Genomic DNA, 14822 nt, shown 5'->3' with positions numbered 1-14822 from the left:
TCTCCTCAAGTAGTTGAACTCAGAGAGCCCTGAATGCTCAGTTAAAGGGCAGCCTTTTGATTTTGAATTAACGTATTGATTTGGTACAGGAACAAGTTGATACTTTATGGCAGCTGGCTCAGCTTGGGTGTGAATGGAAGATGAAAGGATTGTGTGTTACTTCGGTCCCCTATAATAATATGTCTCATGCAGCTAATCTTTCCAGACATTTGTCCCAGTCAGTATCTTACAGGAAATTGGTCAGGAAGCTTTGATGATTTAATGCAGAATTTAAGGATGGCGATTGTAACTGTCAACTCCACTCGTGTAGATATCTCCATGGCTGAGGGACTGACTACGTGGATTCATCAAGCAATGATTCGTCTTAAAGAGTGGGCGGGAATAGGAGTGCTAGCTGTTGCCCTAGTAGGTGTCTGTGCACTCTGCCTATTTTGCATCTGTCAGATGGCAAGAGCCCAGAGACGTGAGAGGGCTCTGGTGGTGCGTGCCTTTCAAGCCATTGAGGCTGGTGTATCTCCCCAAGCATGGTTGTTGGCATTGAAGCAGTAACCACTTGTAACCCCATAAGTCTCCTAGGCTTGGACAGCCCTTGCACCCCTGGAGGCCTACAGGCATCATTGCACACAGGATGGGTGCCCAGCCTGGTTCCTGGGACTCAGCTCTTGCACCTGGTGGGCTTTGCCCATTGCACCCAGTAGAGTGAGTGCCATGGTTTAAGCCTGTCTGTCCTTGATCGTGAGATCCTACGTAATGGAACTCGCTTGATCAAGCAGTAACTGCTTATCCTATTAAAACAAAAAGGGGGAACTGTGGAGCGCTGCTGCCGCGCCTTAAAGATGGTGCCTACCATTCTTCTGCAAAGGAGTAAACAAGTCCTTATTTGGCAAGAGGGTTGCACCTGCCAGTGGTCTGATATTTTGTCATGAGGTTGTAGCCGACGTGGTATGGGCTCATGGGCGGTCCTACGAAGGGTATTTAAGCAGCACTCACAGACCATTCGGGGACACACCCTTGATTCTCATGTAACTAACAGCTCCTGAGTAAACTGTGGCTGGAAGGAACTGGTGTGCTAGACTTTCTTCCCTGCTGGTCAGGGTGATCGGTGTGCCACATGTTGCCTCCCACGCACAGTTCAGCCTCAGGCCTTTGGCAGCCTCCACCCAAGGTGGAAAGACCTTCTACAGACTATTGGCTTATCTCTGAAAGAAGTTGCTGGAGAAGTTCATGCTGAGATACAACTATGCCTGTGGCAACACCTATTGCCTGAGGACATCTGAGTTGGTGACTCCCTCCTGACTCTTCCCTGACTTCTCAATGTTTATGTCATGCAAATATTTTATTTCTGGAGCTTTCAGTTCTTACCTGTCTGTATAAGCTCAAACCACCCCCAAGTAAATGAGCCTTGATTGGAAACCCTCTACTTGGCTTTGTGTCCTTTTGTTCTCGAACTCTGTGTTTCAGGTCTCCTTTTTCCCTTTGGTTGAGGCAGAACTCGGTTTGTGAAACTGCGAGACAGTTTCAACTACAGTAATACCTAGAAAACATGCTCTTCAACAAGTTTACAATATACAAAACTATGAAAGGGGTGCAATCACATTTGAAGAATTTTTTTGTACTTTGTCCTTGTGCCAGAGCTTTGGGTTGGAGATGCTCAGTTGGATGAGTTAAATGCAATGAGTCTAATTTGGCTCAGTGGTAGCAGGGGCCAGGTGGCAACAATAGGTCACAAAAAGCAAGGTGATTTTAGTTATTGTAATGGATAGTATAGGCAAAGAAATTTTCATAATAGCTTAACCCTTAATAGTAAGCATAAGCAAAGTAAATTTTATTATGATATGATTCATAAGAATGTTTCATACTGGCTAATTAATTACAGTTTTTCCATTCATGAAATAAAAAACTAACTTATTGAATTTTTGTTTCATCTGTATATGCAGACAAAATTTCAAGGAAATGAAAGGCTACATTGGATTGCAGCAAAAAGCAATCTCAGCCCATGAATCAGTTCCCAGACTTGAGCCACTTGGCAGACACAGAACACCTAGTATGAAGGCGTGTCCAGGTTCTCTTGATAAGACACCTAAAAGTTGTATGTAACCATACAACTCCAGTTCTTCATCAGAGAGATCTGCATAAATCACACCAACTATAAACAAAACAGTGTACAAAAGTGTGACATACTGCAGCTTTCATGATGTATTGTTTTTCTTTGTTTGTTGGGTTTTATTTGTATTCTTTTAAATTTTTCTTTTAGAGAGAATTTTACAAGGAGTAAAGCAGATACAAAGAGTTGGAAAATGAGTTGGACTGGGGTGCATGACATGAAATTCACAAAGAATCATTAAAAAGTTCAAAACCAATTGGTGTATTAGTCAGGGTTCTCTAGAGTCACAGAACGAATGGAATGTCTTTCTATATTGAGGGAATTTATTATGATGACTTGCAGTCTGTAGTCCAACTCTCCAACCATGGTCAGCTGTGGATGGGAAGTCCAAGAATCTAGGAGTTGCTCAGTCCTACAAGGCAGTTGTTTCAGCTGGCCTTCTGTAGAAGTAGGTTCAGCAGATGTGTGGCAAGTAAATGCAAGCAGTGAAGAAGAGGGAACCTTCCTTCTTCCAAGGTCCTTATGTAGGTCTCCAGCAGAAGCTGTGGCCCAGATTAAAGGTGTGCACCACCCTGCCGGGATCAGGAACTTGTTTTGTCCCAGGTTGACCTTGAACTCAGTTGCCTTAGTCTTTCTGGGATTAAAGTCATATACTAACTTTCCTGGGCCTAGCTTTTCATAGCCATTGTGCTTCAAGATCTCCATGCCTCAAAATTTGGATCACAGGTGAGCCCTCCAATTCTGGATTATAATTCATTCCAGATATAGTCAAGTTGACAACCAGGAATAGCCATTACAGATGAGTATGACAGAATTCAACATAATCTGTCAGCTCAGAAATGGCATAGAGAAAATAGATAAACCTCAGAAGATCCTTGGCTCACCCAAAATAAAACAGAAAGTATATGTGAAGAAAGGTGAACAGGAATATTTCATGTTTGCTGGTGCATACCTTTAAATCTATCATGCAAGCAGGCTGATTTCTGAGTTTTCAAAGTGAGTGCCAGAATGGTAATTAAAGGAGGCAAAATTCCAGTGATTAGTGATCTTACACTTCAGAGCAAATTGTAAGCCAGGGTACACAAAAATACATTTTGTGTGTGAGTGCTATGTATTTGTGTGGTGCCTCTGAATATGTAGATGTATCTGCACCCAAGCCAATGGTTAGATCAATACTTCAGATATCTTTCTCTATGAGCCTTTGCTTTATTGGCATGAGATAGGACTCTTACTGTTACTACAAGTTTGCATTTTTGCTAGACTAGCCAGCAAATGAGCTCTTGCAAACCACCTATCCCCCCGAACCCCCACAACAGTTATCAACACTGGGAAAACTGAGAGACATAGCGCTCCCTATCTTTTTATATGAGTGCTAGGGATTCAAACTCATTTTCTCATGCTTACAAATCAAGTGATCTTAATCACTGAATATCTTTTCAGTACACAAACATAATAAACAAATTACTCGATATGTCTTCAAAGAACTTTATTCTGTGGATAGAAACTATTAAGTGGGGTTTAAATAATTGAATACAATTACTTGAAATCTACATGCAAATTAAACCTACTAGAAACCAGAAGACATTTTGGTTCATCCATTTATTCAGTATGATTCAAAATTAGAGTAGAAAAAAGTTATTTTTATTAGTTTATTGTTAAAAATACATACCCTTCATTGCATGAACAATCCCTCCATCTCGGCTTATCTGCCGGGCTCTTTACAGGCAGATCCTGACAAGAGAGAGAACCTGGTCCAGCCTCTCTCTGGGGGCTGAGCGGGATGATGAGTGTCCCAGCTCAGATCTCCTGCCTACTGGGAGAATAACCACCCTAAGCCAGGGGGTCTGTCAAAGCAGGAACTCATTTTATTGTATCGATCTTTTCTTTATAAAGGGCTGAGAGAGGAGGTGGAGTTTTCTGCTGAGGTGAGATGACATAGGGGGAGGGGAAAGCTGAGGAAGGGTATGGGGTGACTGACAGAGCCAACAAAGTTACTCTATGTAACTAGCAGTAGCTAGGCAAAGGCAGGCTTAAGCAGGCCATGCTGCTCCAGTATGGAAGTGACTGAGACAGTTTACAAAACTCCAGCCAGGCTCAGGTTTGTCCTCAAGGCCTTGTCCCAGCACATCCTGTAGGCAGGACACATTCGGGGTGAAAAGTTGTGAGGGTTGAGATTAAGAGTCTTGCCTTGATACAGGAAGTAGCTACATCAGTATCCCTATCCCCCAGTGCTAGGAATCTCAACTAGAGTAGTTCCATAGACACCTTGGTGTCCCTACTCCCATCCAAATCTCTGGCATGCCCTAGAGATTGTCCATTCACCCACCTACAATTTATGTTTTCTCTCCCATGTTCTCCCTACAACTGAACCTTCCTCCCCTCTCCAACCCCTCTTTCCATGTTCTCTCTTTCCAATCACCTCCAATATCTATTTTATTTACCCTTCTGCAAAAGATGTAACCACCCTCCAGTGGGCCCTCCTTGTCTTGTGGCTTCTTTGGGTTTGTGAATTATAGCATGATTATGCTGTACTTATGTCTAATATCCACTTATAAGTGACTACATACTGTGTAGGGCCTTTTGGGTCTGGGTTACTTCACTCAGGATGATATTTTCTAGTTCTATCCATTTGCCCACAAAATTCATGATGTCCTTGTTTTTAATAGCTGAGTAGTATTCCATTGTGTAAATGATGACTGCCTCAAATTGAGACACATCCCATGGGCAAGAACCAATCCCTGACACTATTAATGATACCCTGTTATGCTTGCAGACATGAGCCTAGCATATATGTCCTCTGAGAGGCTCCACCCATCAATGAAAAGAGATGCACAGACCCATAGTTGAACATTACATGGAACTCATCGAGCTTTATGGAAGAGTAAGAGGAGAAATTGAGTGATCCAAAGAGAACAGGAACTTGACAGGAAGAACAGCAGAGTCAACTAACCTGGACACTTGTGTGTTCAAAGAACAAACACAGGTTGAGAGCTATGCCCCCTACAAAGCTGTAACAGATGTGCAGCTTGTTCTTCATGCAGGTCCCCCAACAACTGGAGCAGGGACTATCCCTAAATCTGTTACCTTTCTGACTATGGATTCTGTTCCCCTAACTGGACTGCCATGTGTGGCCTTAATGGGAGCCTATACACCTAGTCTTGCAAGGATTTGATATGCTGTGGGGGAGCTGATGTGATACCCAAAAGGGGGTTCCCCTTTCCCACAGGAAAAGGGGAAGAAGGAAAGGAGGTAAGATCTGTGGGAGGAGGTTCTAGGAGGAGCGGGATGCTGATACTGGGATGCAAAGTGAATACATAAATAAATTAAAATAAAATAAACCTGACCTTGAGGAAGCTGAAGCAGAAATGCTGTAAGTTTGAGATCAGCCTCAGCTGCACAGTGAATTTGAGATCAGTTTCCTTTAAATAGCAAGATCCTTTGTAGGGTGAGCTGAGCAGGGCAATGGGGAAATAAAGGGGTGGGAGGGAGACACGCATCCCTCCAGAGCTCGGGACCCTTGGAACCACCACAAGACGGGGTGTTGGGCCTTGTTAAGCCACCAGACCCTGCTGGAGGTGGGGGGGGGGGTAGGGAAGGCACAGGCTTGACTCTGGTTCTCGAGCACCACAGACTGCTGGGTACCTCGGGAGAGCCAGAGCTTGGGGTACTGCCCTGATGGACAGGAGACTGTCTGTGCTCTCCATGCCACCTGGTGGGTGTCTGGCTGTAGGAAGCCACTAACCCCAGTCTGCAGGGGTGGGAGGGAGCAGTCCGTTGTCCCTGGGCCTCATGGAGGCCAACGACAAGTTCTAGCTTGGGCATCATAGGACGTCACTGGACACTGTGGAAGAGCTGAGAACAAAGTGGGGGCACCAGGGGCAGCTCAGTTAGCCCTGGGCCAAGAGAGAAAGGGGCAGGGAGAAAAGGGGGCACTAGGTGGTTCCCGGGCTTGCCAGAGTCCTTGATTAATGCTGGTTATCTGGAGCTTAGAAATTAGCTGTGATTAAGACAGACTAGCATCACTGAGGTGACATCTTCTGGGAAGTGTTTTCTGAGAGCACAAAGAAGCAATGTTCCAGAGATAGCCAGGGTTGTACCTCATACTGCAGCAAGACTTGGTAATGTCTAAGAGTCACCCAGGTGGTACTGGTTTGAAAAGCATGAAAGGGTCATGAAGAGCAGCTGAGGCTTGGCCTGGTAATTGAGAACAGGATAGTTTGGGGTGTATCCAGGCCCATCCTCTGGCTCAAAAAAGAAGGGAATGGAGGATGGGGAAGGATTGTTGAAGAGGGTGACTGTGAGAGGGGCAGAGAGCAGGATATAAAGTGAATAAGTAAAATAAAATAAAGTATTTACAACAACAAAAAAGTATTTGCAACCAAATTCAGGGAGCATATTAAGAATATCAAAATCACGACTGGATGGGTTTCATCTCAGAGATGTTAGGTGTGAATAACAACTCAGAAAGTGTAATATATCATGTAAATAAAATTTAAGCAGAAAAAAATCACATAGTAACCTGGATACCTATCAAAAACTGCATCTAACAAAACTCAAGATGCCTTCATGATTAAAGATCCGGAGTCATTAGGAATAGATGAAGTATATCTCAGAACAATGAAGGTGATAGCCAGTGAACCTATAGCCAACATTAAGCTGAACAGAAGCAAACTGAGAGCTTTCCTTTAAATCCAGACATTAAATAATGATGCTCAGTCTCAACGTCAGTATCATGTTCAACATCCCTCACTCCTTTTTATACTAATTTTTAACCCTACCATCATTTGGATGTAGATGCATTCAAAGCAAGGAACAGTGTTAAATCCTATATCAGAGCTTACTACATCTTTGTGTCCATCAAATCCAAGGTAGACATCTGTCCTTTCAATTGTTAAAAGCATATGTACTTACCTTATCTAGAAATGCGTGGATTGTGAGGGCCTCTAAACATCAAGATGGCTGAGTGTTCTCCACCAGAATAGTACCAAAAAGTGCCTGGATTCTTACACTGGAGAGTATACTATGACCAAAGCATTTATGGAATCAACTTTTATGAGATACAGGTCTTCCCAAGTAATAAACATTAAAAACTCTGTACTAATAAATCACACTTCTAGTCATAGTTTTAAACAGCATAAATAAAAAGATCATAAGCCACCTTCTCTAATTAATACAACATACAGGCAATATCACCTTAGTTAGTATTTGCTGCTGATATACACAAGCCAAAAATTACCTTCAGTTTTCATCAATAGAGCTACTTTCTGTAAAACATATTCAAGATATTCAATGGATAAAGAGTAAATTATTGTCAAATATACTCTGATTATGTGACTCCACAGTAATGACTTTAAAGAGAGGAAGTGATTTAAGTGGTATGTGGGGAGAGAATTTAAGAAAATATGTGTATAATGTTTCAAAAATAAACAGCAAATACTATTTAGTGAAGAAATTGGGGAGACTTGAACATAAATCTACAATCTAGTTAGAGGCTATATTGATTTTTATTTTAGTTTATTGAAAAATACTGAAAAATCACAAGAAAAGTGATATTTGATGATTGTATTTTAAAAGAATCATTGTGCTTTCAAGTGGATAACTAGATATAAATGGCTAAGCAGGGATGAATGAAGTTGTTTTAGGATATTATTGCTTTGGCCCCAGTGAATGATGAAAGGATTGTAGATATGCTAGTAAATGTCTGGTTTCAAAACAGTATTGATTCTGAAAGGAAGTATTTTATTTGTAGACATGCACAGACATTTCAAGAAGAAATTGACATGCTTTGGCCTATATCTTCATCAGTCCAGACTGCTATAGTGAATAGCAAAGACACAGTGACTCTTACAGGACTTCTCAGCTCCTCATAATTAGGAAGCTGGGAGATCCAGGCATTGTCATATTTGGTGTTTGGAGTCTGGCTTGCTTTCTAATACATAGATGACTCCTTTTCTTGTATTTCCACATGGCAGAGAGGGGGCTCACTCTTTTCTTGTTCTAACAAGTACATTGCTGTCATAGGGAAGGATGTAAACTCATGTCCAGTTATTTCCTCTAAGTGGTGCCTTTCACTTGCTTCATACTAGAATTTCAATGTTTGACTATCAATAAGCACTCAATCTTCAGTACTCTAAGTGATTCTATGAAGAAGATACATGACTGAGACGGTGAGCATTTAAAAGGAGAATTGTTAGGGGTCAGTTAATCAATATTTGGGGTTTAGATTGTTATGATTAGAGAGATGGAAAGATACTCCATCAAATTAGGTATCTAATTTGAAATATCTAATATGCATCTGAAAGAAAGAGGCTGAATTTATGACAAAGTTGAGGATGTGAACATCTAAAATGGGAGATACAAAGCTAGTAAGGAAACTTGGGAAGGCAGGTAAGACATTAGGTGTGACTAGAGTATAAATGCACAGGATGTATACATTTTTGAAACAACATTGGGTTTTATTGTATGGGCTAAGATGATATCAACTTCATGTGCAGGTTACTGGTAGTTAATTAATACCTTTTATTGATGACAGTGGTTCTTAACTTTTCTAAGTTTGAGAACCCCAAAGGTGAAGTGACCCATAGGTTGAGAACCACTGGCCTACGATTTTTATTGCATTTTCCTAAAATAAGACTACATTTTGATGCTATCAATAGAAAACCAAAGCAAAAAATAAAAACATATACTATTATATATCACTAGAAATCATGAGGAAAATGAGATGTGGGGAGAGTTGGCTTAAGGGCTTAGTACTGACTTCAGGTGGTAGGGGTTTTGTTTTTGTTTTTCATTTTTATCTTGTTTACCACTCAGTCAACCACAGAACTAACTTCATCAATCTTCCCTCTGATTTTGTGATTTCTGCTAGAGGAAATGATGCACATATTTTCCTATGTAGTTCCAGGAAGAATTCCCAGGAAATCTGTATTCAGACAGATAATCTTGACATATCTGCTAAAGATATACCAGAAAATATTGCCTTCTATCTCTGAACAATCTGAAACACACTTAAATCTAACTGCAGCAAAGACAGTGGGAGTTTTCTGCTGAAGAACCAGTGGGTTGATACAAAGCTATCTGTCACAAACAAAAAGCAAAAGATAACTTCTAATATAAAAATAGGGACTAATTGATTAACATTCCTATTAGATCACTATGGGTAATGTTGTGAGGTTTAATATGGATGACACTAGCATAGATGGGCAGACATAAATAACAAACCAAAGATTTTAAGTCTCCTTTTAATCTAATATATTCACTTCAAAATTGGTCCCATTTGCATCATTTTAATGGGAACATAAGTGCCAATGCCAGTTTATTTGGTTTTCTCCACATATTCTATACCATTGTGCCAAATTCTGACTTCATGTTATAGGTGGAATATGCCCCAATTACACTGAACTTCTTTAACTCAATTATATGGAAATCACATCTATTCTTCTCAGTCTTGGGAAAGATATCTTTAATTGATTTTTTTCCTATTGATAGAACAACGGAGATCAATTCCATTTTACCATAAATGCATACAATCCCATCATTTTTGTCAGTGAACACAGTCTTTGATGAACAAATTGTAGGGGAGAAAGATTAACATTTACTACTAGGCAGTGCCATTACTGCTACGTGTAGTTTAAAAGAATGAACAAAAGACCTTCATTTTTATCAATGGGATTTCTAAACTTTTTCCACTTCCTGAAAAAAGTGGGTGGCCATAGTGAATAGATAAAGATTCAATTTAAACTAATAGTGGAACATTTTGAGAAAGATAAAAAATGTTATTCTGTGTTTAAAAACGCCCTTTAACCTGATAGAAATAATAATTCCAAATAATCATGATAAACTTTTAAAGCTTACATATTCTTGTTCAGGTATCTATATTCTGAAATTAATCATTACAAAGTTTCTAAACTCATTACAATGTTTAGTCACTCAAAAATATAGTAAAGAAAGGCTAACAAAGGGTTCTTGATATTTTTCAACTTGCCTGACAATAGCACAATAGCCCTAAACTGCGATTAAAAGACAACAAAATAACATTGTTTTCTTTCTCTATTTACATCCTGTAAAAAGTGCATTTGGGGGCTTAACTTAGAAGGTGAACAAAGGGTTTTCCTCTGAGCCATTTATTCAACTAAATAGAATTTGGAGTCTCACTGGGAACAGGGTTCCAACTGGCTATAGGATTTAGAACTCTTTCAAGCCAGTTTACTGCCCTTTGTACAGTTTTACCCTCCGCCCCCCAAAAAATCCCTTAGGGGCGTGGAAAGAGGAGCAGTGGGCTTCCAACAAGGCTGAGGCGAACTGGGAGGACATCGGCCGAGGCCCCGCCTGCCTTTCGTTTTAGTTACGGGAAGCCCGAGACGGAAGAATGATTGGAGTGCGCATGCGTTTGCCCGGCGGGCTCCGGAAGTCGCGTCTGCGCAGGTTGAAACAGCTGCCAGGATTCTCGGCGTTTTGTGTGTGAGTGAACACTAGGTACTGGAGTTCTTGGCGTAATCGCCGGTGGACGGGCCCTGGTGATGTAGTGTGGGGTTGTTTACAACCACATTTGGGGTAGTTGTGGAGAAAGCGCGCTATGCGTTGGCGGCAGCGGTAACCCGCTGTGTTCAGCCTCTCCTCCCTCCCTCCCTCCCTCCCTCCCTCCCTCTCTCCCTCCCTCTCTCCCTCCGTCTCTCTCTAAACCCGCTGTGTTAAGCATCTCCTCCCTCCCTCCCCCTCACCCCTCTGTGTGTGTGTGTGTGTGTGTGTGTGTGTGTGTGCTACAGATCTTAAAACTAGCCTTTAAAAGTACTTTGATATAAAACCTAAGTGAAGAAACGTTTCAGCTCATTAGAAGTGTACTGTGGTAGTACTTTGCAGTAAAACTATGAAATCATATGTTCTAAAACCTCCACCCCAACACTGAAACTAAAGAAAGCAATATATATATATATATATATATATATATATATATATACACATATATATAAATAAATATATATTTATATACATATATATTTATGTATACATATATTTATTATATACATATATATGCACACACACACACACACACACACACATATATATATATATAAACGTTGCTTTTTTGTGCCCTCAGCAGGAAGTATCAGCTTGAATTTTCTATTTTTTTATAAGGTTTATTTATTATATGCAAGTACACTAGCTGTCTTCAGACACACTACAAGAGAGCATCAGATCTCATTACAGATGGTTGTGAGCCACCATGTGGTTACTGGGATTTGAACTCAGGACCTTTGGAAGAGCAGTCAGTGCTCTTAACCGCTGAGCCATCTGTCCAGCCCATGAATTTTCTATTTCTATTGGAATTTTCTTTGGACATCATTATGAAGCAGAATTGTTACGCCTCTTGAATTAATAAAGGAAGTCAAATGGGTACCAGAAGTTCAGCCACTGAATAAATTACAGAAATTAGATTTCAGACCTCTACAGACAGGATGTGATTATAGTAAGATGCATATCCAGGTAAGTTTGTTAACTCAAATGCATTTTCCTTCTAAAAACTATGCACATATTTTATGTTTAGTATCTCTGTGAGAGCTCTTAGGATAGCTTTTTTGTTGTTGTTTTTCCATTACAGCTGAGACTGAATATTTCAATATTATTCATGTTTTTCCAGTTTTCACTTAGCTAGCATTTGTTGTTTTGTGATGTACTGAAATACGTTTCTGAGGTACAAAGATAAATTGATGTAGCCCCTATACTCAAAGTGATCTCTAATTTTAATTAATAGTAAACAGTAGCATTTTGATATGTGAACATAAGTGAATTTTTGATTTTTATATGTTAGATTCTGAGAGATGAACTACTATTTTCAGGGTAACTATTTTACTTACCTTTCTTTGAGGTGAGAGCATTTGTATGCCTGCTGAGGAATGTGGAGGTTACAGTAACAGTGTGAGAGTCTCATGACAGAGTTGAGCAGGAGAAAAACTTTGCATTTAAACCATTCTGCTTCCTGCACAAAGAATATATGATAGGTATGATAGAGATAAGGCATAGTATGTGCTGTGGAAGAACACCAGTTAGGCAATAACACAGGGAAGAGTTTATAACTAATTAGCATTAGTGGTTGAAGGGATGATGGGTAGGCTGATAGAAAAAATCAAAATCTAATGCCAATAACAGCAACAAACCAGCATTAATTTAGTAATTTCTTTATGGCTGGTGGCATTTTAGGTGTTGTGTGTGTTAACTCATTTAATTATTACAAAAATGTATGACATCAGTGCTTTACGCCTTACCTATGTATTTGAAAATATTGCATTTCAGAAGGGTTAAATGAATTTTCTGAGATCAGATAGCTAGTAAGTGGTAGAGGTGACATTTAAATCTAGATAGTTTGTTTTAGACTTGAGACAAAATCAAGAGTTAGAAGGCTTTGAAATACAATTATACTAGAGGGGCAATGAATACAGGAAGCTTAACTGTCATTTCTAGCCATGCTGAGCAAGATGAGAGGAGAGACACATTTAAGCCATGAGTTCAAGGTTGGACATGTAGGTGAGATCTTTGGTGTGGGACCATCTTGACCTGCCCCAACTGTAGGCTTGGCTTTGCTCTTGTGTCCCTTTCTAAATAGGAGTAGGACAGTGGGTTTTGTTTTGTTTGTTTCTGTTCTCTTCTAGCCACACTGGGTTTTCATCAAGTTCACAAGGCTTGTTTCACTTCTCCTCACATTGTGAGGGCTTTGTTCTGAATGAAAGGTAGAGGAGAAGGATTCTCACAGGCTTCCTGCGTTTGCTCCAGTGACTGCTGCTGCTTTCATCTGGTAATCTTAATGTTTTCAGGTCTGTGGAGAAGAGTATGTACCAGCTCTTGGGGGCTCTGCATGCTTATAAAGCCCGTTCTTGGCTTCTAATCAATAAAAACTTTCCTTAAAATTTGTATTAGTTGCAGACACTTTTTGTGTTAGATAACAAGACTCTTTTCTCACTGAAGAATCCCTTTCCTCAGCTGTGTTAGTTTATTGCCTGGACCTCCTCTGGTGGATCAAGGAAAATTGAAACTTTGCAGTCTGTCCAGCTGTTTGCTCTCTGATATCTTGGACTGATATGGTGATATCTTTTAGAGTAAACTTGTCATGTTTTCTATTTTATCAGTAAAGTTGAAGCCTTTCTGTTGACTGTTTGAAAGTTTGGAATGTAATATTGAAGAGTATTAATGTAGGATCTACCTTTAATCTGTTTTTTTTTTCTTCAAAAAGTGGATAGTGATTTATTGGTATGAGGTTCATAATGGATTTTAATTTGTTCTTTAATAAATAACACATACCCATATGGTTGTTTACAAAGAGTCCATGGTGTGAGTGTGAGACAGAAAGTTTTAATATGAAAGCCAAAAGAAAAGTTGAAAGGTACTGTGATAAAACACTAGGTAATTATTTTTGACTAAGTATTTTTTGAAGTTGACACAGTGGGCAGAGACTAAATTGTACTTTTTGTTGTGTATTGACTTGACCTCATTGTCCTAGTTGATGAGTTTTTCATTTCACATTTAGAATTTTTTTTCTTAAATTGTAAATGGTTTCTAAAACAATCTTTATTTTATTTTGCTGAGAGATTATATTACCGGGTAAAAAAAATGCTTGGGAAATTTATGAACTTAAAAGTATCTTGAATAAGGCTTAAATCAAGTTATGAATCTTACATATTTTTCTCAGATTTTTCCCAGATGACTTAATATTTACTAGAACACAGTATATTGAATTCCTAAAAGTATGGTCCAAGTGAAACTCAGAGAAAAGTTCTCTAAAGATTAATAAAGGGAATGGAATCGCCTTATTGCCTGACACATCCCATACTACAGTATGAGTATATTAATGTGGACTGTGCCAGTGCAAGTTTTTGGAGGCCAATGAACTTGCTTGCTGAAGACTACTGTAGTCCTCAGCCATAGATATTAGCAGCAAGTGTGTCATCAGTACAGGCTTGCCCAGAGATGGGTTCTATTTGTGAGTGTGTGTGTGTGTGTGAGTGTGTGTACGCGTGTGTATATGCTATGGGCTTTATGCAGGAAGAGGCTGTAGCAGAGACCGTTGGGACAGTAATTCTCAGGTAGTCAGTCACATGTGAGACTTTCTTAAAAGATAAAACATTTCAAATGCTTTCAGTTATATTCAAACTTTTGCATGAAAAAAATTTATATATATAATTTGTAAAAGTAATAATCTTTAGTATTTTTCTCTCCATTTTAGGGAAGACTGTTATTCCTTTAATATTTGGAAGCAAAGCAGCTGTTTTGAAGATTAGACCTTAATAAGGTATGAGGTGTATGTGTGCTTAGCTTTTTACTTATACTGTAGAAATTGGTAACTTTTTATATGTATATTTCACAGGGACACACACATATATGAGTGATTTTAATAGATACTACATTTGTAGTAGACAGTGCCTATATAAGAAAAAGCTGCTTTTTCATTGTCAAAGCTTTGCTGTAGTGTCTCCCTTGGCCTTTTACTTAATAGGGAGACACATTTTGATAGGATCTCAAAGTTGGCAAAAGGACCCAAAGACCAAATTCTCAACACAAAGATTTATTTGCACCAGTGAATAAGAGACAAAGGACGATAAGAGACAAGGCAACAGGGATAAAAGGACTGCCTCTGGATAGGGAGGGGACAGATACAGCCTTCTGGATAGGGAGGGGACAGATACAGCCTCTGGATAGGGAGGGGACAGATACAGCCTCTGGATAGGGA

At 39.7% G+C, this 14822-nt stretch overlaps 1 protein-coding gene across 1 annotated transcript in view; it reads left to right on the top strand.

Moving 5' to 3' along the window:
* The first annotated feature begins 11598 nt into the window (after positions 1–11598).
* Positions 11599–14822, top strand: part of LOC116074491 (protection of telomeres protein 1-like) — a 60575-nt gene continuing 57351 nt past the window's right edge. Inside the window, exons 1-2 of the mRNA XM_031347051.1 lie at positions 11599–12912; positions 14319–14384. The gene's annotated coding sequence lies outside the window, so the exon portion shown is untranslated. The remainder of the gene's footprint in view (positions 12913–14318; positions 14385–14822) is intronic.

Source organism: Mastomys coucha, unplaced genomic scaffold, assembly GCF_008632895.1.
Source record: "Mastomys coucha isolate ucsf_1 unplaced genomic scaffold, UCSF_Mcou_1 pScaffold3, whole genome shotgun sequence".
NCBI lineage: Eukaryota > Metazoa > Chordata > Mammalia > Rodentia > Muridae > Mastomys > Mastomys coucha.
This window is presented reverse-complemented; position numbering and strand designations above follow the sequence as displayed.